Source organism: Eleutherodactylus coqui, chromosome 12, assembly GCF_035609145.1.
Source record: "Eleutherodactylus coqui strain aEleCoq1 chromosome 12, aEleCoq1.hap1, whole genome shotgun sequence".
Taxonomy (NCBI): domain Eukaryota; kingdom Metazoa; phylum Chordata; class Amphibia; order Anura; family Eleutherodactylidae; genus Eleutherodactylus; species Eleutherodactylus coqui.
In genome coordinates this window covers 88,143,688-88,150,246 of record NC_089848.1, presented here as the reverse complement: position 1 = coordinate 88,150,246, position 6,559 = coordinate 88,143,688, and positions in this window count along the sequence as shown.

Here is a 6,559-nt window from a genome sequence, read left to right as displayed (position 1 = left end):
AAGTTACATTACATAGTGGTGCACTTACTTTTCCACTTAGCATGAATAATCGAGTTGTAATGAAAACAAAGATCTGGTACCGTGTTAGCCAGTAGAGCAAAATGTGATTGTTCTCAGTAAGAGAAACGACGTAGTCTTGTAGATATGATACCTTTTAATAGCTAACAAAAATACATGATGTAATAATAGCGAGCTTTCGTACCAACGCAGGGTACTTCTTCAGGCTTATGGATTGGATCTGAAGAGGCATGGATATTTATACACACTTATAACATGCATACTTATGACAAGGCACAGATATGGATGTGATTGGTTCGCACTTAAAAGGAATTCTGCAACAGCAAACAAACTTTTTTTGTCTAGGCACTGATAGCAGAGTGAAAGTTTTATGGTCCCTGAATTACTGTTGATGGGGGTCTTATCTGTGCAATCAAGTCTCACACTTCCCATTCACGCATAAATCCTGGGGAATAATTTAACCCCGTATTCAGCGTGTCAAAGGTTGTTATCAATTTATATTCCCAAATTCTTCTGTGGCTTCGTGACTTGAAACCACCCTTCAATATCAAAACTCTCATATCTCCTATGTCATGTCCATGGTTAGAGAAGTGCTCGGCCACCGGTAATTCTCTTTATCTGTGTTCAATTGTATGGCGATGAGATCTCATCCTGGCTTTCAGTTTCTGTCCTGTTTCCCCAACATAAAGACCCCCAACAGTACATTTACTGCACATGATCAGGTACACAACATTGGACGAGGAACATGTAAATGTCCCTGGGATCTTATAGTCCTGCTGTGTGTTGGGGATCCGTATCCTGTCTGCAGTCAGTATATGTCAGCAGGTCTTGCAGCTCCTTACATTACAGGGATAAGTTCCTTTTTGTGTGTCAGAGGGTAATGCACTCCTGAATATAAAGTTCCTCAAGTTAGGAGGCTGCCTGTAACACAGAAGCGGAGGGCCTGGGAATATGGTTTTCAGACGGTCATCCTTGTGCAGGGTATGGTGGAGTTTTCTTGCGGTTTTCCTTAGTATCTCTAGTTGCGGATTGTAGGTCACTACTAGAGGCACACAATTGTTTCTTTCCTTCTCCTTGTATTGGAGTAGTTGATTTCTGGGTATCCTGGTGGCTCTGGTGATTTGGTCATCAATTGAGGTGGGATGGTAGCCCTGATTTATAAATGTTCTTTTAAGATGGTACAAATGTTCCTCTCTGTCCATTGGGTTGGAGCAGATCCGGTTGTATCTGATGACACCAAACTGAATCAAGACCCGACTCAGAAATATGTGAGGGAATTGAGAAGGGTCATTAGAAGCCTGTCTGTGGGCTCCACAAAACTTCTGGACTTGATACCGGAGGACCCCAAGGTGGGAACATTCTACATGCTTCCAAAACTATACAAAGTTGGCAACCCAGGAAGGCCGATTATCTCAGGTGTGGGAACCCTCACTGAAGGAATCTCAGGATGGGTGGAAGGCATCCTCAAACCACTGGTGAGAAACACAACCAGCTACCTGCAAGACACCACGGACCTACTGAACAAACTGTCAACCGTAGGTCCCCTCCCCAATGGCACCATCCTGGCCACTATGGATGTGGAATCCTTATATTCCAACATCCCACACGAGGATGGACTGACTGCCTGCCAGGCGCACCTTGAGGCCAATGGGGTCGCCTCTGATGCAGTGCTGCAACTCACAAGATTAATTCTCACACACAATTATTTCTCCTTTGGCAAAGAGAAATTCCTGCAACTCACAGGGACTGCCATGGGCAGTAAAATGGCACCGCAATATGCCAACCTTTTTATGGCAAAACTGGAGAGTGACTTTCTGGCCTCTTGCCCCAGCAAACCATTGGCCTACTTCCGCTACATTGATGACATTATAATCATCTGGACCAACACCGAACAAGAATTAATAAAATTCCATGAAAGATTCAATGCATTCCACCCCACCATAAAACTGACATTAAGCTACTCGCATACAGAAATCAACTTTTTGGACACCACCATAAAAATTTCAAACAACTCAATACAAACATCCCTATACTGAAAACCGATTGATCCGCCCACATACCTCAGATGGGACAGTTTCCATCCTAAACACATCAAAAAGTCCATTGTCTACAGCCAGGCCATCAGATACAACCGGATCTGCTCCAACCAAATGGACAGAGAGGAACATTTGTACCATCTTAAAAGAACATTTATAAATCAGGGCTACCATCCCACCTCAATTGATGACCAAATCACCAGAGCCACCAGGATACCCAGAAATCAACTACTCCAATACAAGGAGAAGGAAAGAAACAATTGTGTGCCTCTAGTAGTGACCTACAATCCGCAACTAGAGATACTAAGGAAAACCGCAAGAAAACTCCACCATACCCTGCACAAGGATGACCGTCTGAAAACCATATTCCCAGGCCCTCCGCTTCTGTGTTACAGGCAGCCTCCTAACTTGAGGAACTTTATAATCAGGAGTGCATTACCCTCTGACACACAAAAAGGAACTTATCCTTGTAATGTGAGGCGCTGCAAGACCTGCTCACATATACTGACTGCGGACAGGATACGGATCCCCAACACACAGCAGGACTATAAGATCCCAGGGACATTTACATGTTCCTCGTCCAATGTTGTGTACCTGATCATGTGCAGTAAATGTACTGTTGGGGGTCTTTATGTTGGGGAAACAGGACAGAAACTGAAAGCCAGGATGAGATCTCATCGCCATACAATTGAACACAGAAAAAGAGAATTACCTGTGGCCGAGCACTTCTCTAACCATGGACATGACATAGGAGATATGAGAGTTTTGATATTGAAGGGTGGTTTCAAGTCACGAAACCACAGAAGAATTTGGGAATATAAATTGATAACAACCTTTGACACGCTGAATACTGGGTTAAATTATTCCCCAGGATTTATGCGTGAATGGGAAGTGTGAGACTTGATTGCACAGATAAGACCCCCATCAACAGTAATTCAGGGACCATAAACTTTCACTCCCTTATCAGTGCTTAGCTAAAAATGTTTGTGTATCTCTTGTAGAAAGTCAAGCCTGATGACCTCCCCCCCTCCAACAGTAATTTAGGGACCATAAAACTTTCACTCCGCTATCAGTGCCTAGACAAAAAAAGTTTGTTTGCTGTTGCAGAATTCCTTTTAAGTGCGAACCAATCACATCCATATCTGTGCCTTGTCATAAGTATGCATGTTATAAGTGTGTATAAATATGCATGCCTCTTCAGATCCAATCCATAAGCCTGAAGAAGTACCCTGCGTTGGTACGAAAGCTCGCTATTATTACATCATGTATTTTTGTTAGCCATTAAAAGGTATCATATCTACAAGACTACGTTGTTTCTCTTACTGAGAACAATCACATTTTAATCGAGTTGTGAGACCTTTACTTTTCCTATGTAGTGTTAGGATGTGCTGCTGGAATCTGTTGTACTATAATGTTCCTAGCAGCACATCTCACAGGTGGGGTGAATGATTGAGCTAGCTGGGTGTGGTGATCTCCTGCTAGCCAATCCCCTGGGTCTGAGCTCACATATAAAGCAAGCTCCTGGCAGTGTCTGTCTGGGATCCAGGGTGAGCAGTCATGTTACTTCTGTTCTGTGCAACTTGCTGTCTGTTCTCTCTTGTGTAACTTGTTATCTGTTCTGTGCAGCTTGTTCCCACTCAGATCTGTGTTGCATGTAGGTTGGTTGTGTCTCTCTGCTTCTCCAAGATGGTTTGGACACCTGTAGTCCTTGTCTGTAGCACATACAGTGCCCCTTTTCCTTTCATGTTACAGGTGCGGCCTCCAAACGTCTTATGTCTCTCTCTGCATGTCAGTTGGTGGATCCCTGACACAGTTCCCTATGTCAGCTCGGTGGCTGACTGTCTATCCCCCCTGTATGAGGACACATAGACTTGCTGTGGAGTGTGATCTGTGCTCTGTTCTGTCCTGTTGCAGCTTGCTCTGTGATCTGTGCTCTGTTCCTGTCTTGTTGCAGCTTGCTTTGTGATCTGTGCTCTGTTCCTGTCTTGTTGCAGCTTGCTTTGTGATCTGTGCTCTGTTCCTGTCTTGTTGCAGCTTGCTTTGTGATCTGTGCTCTGTTCCTGTCTTGTTGCAGCTTGCTTTGTGATCTGTGCTCTGTTCCTGTCCTGTTGCAGCTTGCTGTGTGATCTGTGCTCTGTTCCTGTCCTGTTGCAGTTTGCTGTGTGATCTGTGCTCTGTTCCTGTCCTGTTGCAGCTTGCTGTGTGATCTGTGCTCTGTTCCTGTCCTGTTGCAGCTTGCTGTGGGATCTGTGCTCTGTTAATGTCCTGTTGCAGCTTGCTGTGGGATCTGTGCTCTGTTCTTGTCCTGTTGCAACTTGCTGGGGGATCTGTGTGACCTATGTTCTGTTCCTGACCTGCTGCAGCTTGCTGTGTGACCTGTGTCTGGTGCCGCTGGACTCCTGGTTAGTGTAGGGAATAGCGGTATAGCCAGGAGCCGTGAAGTGGCCCGCTAGCTTCCATGTTTTGTACAAAATGTCAACTAATACCTGGTATTTATATATAGCTTATCATCTGTTACTAGTGGTTGCATTTTGGCTGCTGTATGCTGTGTGTTCTGGCTTTGTGTGTCCTTTTATTCTGTCCCTGTCGTATGGTATTTGTATGTGTCCTGTTGTGGTGTGTGGTTCCTGAGATCAGCTAGGGCCCAGTTCCAAAGACCGCTGGGCCGCCCTTATTGGGGCGATGTTCCTGCTCAGGTAGGGCCATTTTGTCATTCCCCCAGTAGCACAGGGTAAGTTTGCCTGAAACCCGTGTGTATCCGTCCCTATTAGTCTCGATCGCGTGGGCACTGTGCTTAGTTTGTCCACACAATCATAACATGTAGGACCTAAAGAATGATCGTGCCAAATTTCAAGTCTGTACGACACTGGGAAGGTAGAGAATTAGAGTAGGCACATTACATAGGGGTGCACTTACTTTTGCAATTAGCATTGAATAATCGAGTTGCGACCGACCCCATTACTTTTCCTAGTTAGGACCTAAAGAATGCCCATGCCAAATTTCACAATTGTACGACATCGGGAAGTTACATTACATAGGGGTGCATTACTTTTGCAATTAGCATTGAATAATCAAGTTGTGATCCCTTTACTTTTCCTATTCATGAGCTAAAGAATTCTCATGCCAAATTTCACGCATGTACGACTGCAGGAAGTTAGAGAATAAGTGGCCAATCAGTCAGTCAGTGATATATACAGATTATGTAATAAGGCATACCATAATTGCATTTCTGCATCATCATAAATATGGCTGCTTCACAACATACGGTAGTTATAGAGATTTTCATGTATTCACCTTAGGGGGTATTCACTGCATAATTTTATAGCTACCACTGAGTTCAGTAGTAATTGTATAAATCTGTATGTAGTGAGACCCCCTAGTGGTGGATTCAGGCAGCAGCATTTTGAATGTATTTAGCGGTTTTCTGAGTTTTAGGGGAAAAAAAATGTACAGAGCGCAGGCAATGGTTAAAAATACCAATTACAAAAATAACAAAACGATTTTTTTCTTTTTTACGTACATCGGTCCGCATGAAGATGCACATCTGAATACACCAACTTACTTTGATGGGTCCATGAGCTGTTCATATTCAGTCAGAAAACAAGCCGCCTGTGTGAATGGGCACTCACCTTGTTATTTTTATCCATTGCCTGCTCTATGTATATGTCTTTTAGGTCTTGGAAAACCCCTTTAAGTGTTTGAGGCACATTTATTATTGGTTCTGGGCCAGAATGCCTTTTTTGGTGCAGACAGATTGACAGATTAGACAGATTTACATTTGTTGCAACCTCACCCCAGTAGCCAGGTGGGGTACAAAGTGACTCCACATCTCTAGACCTATGTAAAGATGCAACAAATGTATCAACAATGTGCAACATTAAATAGAATGGAACAAAAGTACGCCAGAAAAGGGGCATCGAAAATCCCCTTGATGGTATATTCCCCACATTGCAGTATTTGTGGAGCACCTGCAGCACTTTTTCTGCTGCAGACATTAACTCTCAGTGAAGAAGTAGCGCCCCCTGTGGTACTCTAAGATTTCTATGTAGATAATGAGGGCAGTGCAGCAATTTCTGCAGTGATCTCCTAACCAAACTCAAAAAAGGAGTAAAGATACCTGGTGGATGAAGTAATCAACAGTTTATCTCCTCTGTTGATGGAGATGTATGGATGTCTCTCATGGATATCATACAGCATTGTTTGTATACAAGGCCATACATAACAGAGGTAGCCAAGACGGTTGCTACAGGGTCCATGATGGAAGAAGACCCAAATCAGGTTGCACCATCATTCTTCTCCACGGCTAGTGTGAACACAAGTTTGCTCTTCACGTTAGCAAATAAGGAAAGAGGAAAGCAAGCAAAGGGTCACAATTCCCCATTGTTGTGCATGAGGGAATCCCAGAATATCTGTTCTCACCTGATCAGCAAGCAGAGTGGGGGCACTATGATACTGCTAACCAGACCCATCGGGTTACACATTAGCATTTTGATATTTTATTTGCA